At 53.9% G+C, this 386-nt stretch overlaps 1 protein-coding gene across 1 annotated transcript in view; it reads right to left on the bottom strand.

Annotated features, from left to right (window-relative positions):
- Positions 1–386, bottom strand: part of RERE (arginine-glutamic acid dipeptide (RE) repeats) — a 151,711-nt gene that overhangs the window by 47,768 nt on the left and 103,557 nt on the right.

Below are 386 nucleotides of genomic sequence, written 5' to 3'. Positions count from 1 at the left end.
GTACCTACAGAGCAATGAGACCAGACAAGGGGAAAACGGCTGGGAAAAGGTAGGAAAAAAATTTCGAACCGCATCCCCTTCTATGTCAAACTTCCAAGATTTGAAGCTTAAAAAAAAAGAAAAGTCAGTACCACAGCCGGTTCTTCCCCAAAGCCACCGAAGGCTCCTGCTCGCCCGGCTCTTCCCAAGTCTATTTTTCAACTACGAAGGAGCAGGGGAAGGCGAAATACGCAGCGCTGCTTTTCAGGGCAGGAAAAGTGCCTCCTCAGCGAAGGTGCTGCAGGGGTTAACCAGTCCTTCCCGACGCCAGCCCTCCGGCTTCTCCCTGCCCGATTTTCCAAGGAATCCTAGCACTCCAGCTTCCCGGATCCCCGAACGCGGGGCCG

This window comes from Chaetura pelagica, unplaced genomic scaffold (assembly GCF_000747805.2).
Source record: "Chaetura pelagica isolate M959 unplaced genomic scaffold, ChaPel_1.0 scaffold159, whole genome shotgun sequence".
NCBI lineage: Eukaryota > Metazoa > Chordata > Aves > Apodiformes > Apodidae > Chaetura > Chaetura pelagica.
The sequence above is the reverse complement of the archived record's forward strand: the minus strand, read 5'-3'. Positions and strand labels throughout refer to the sequence as shown.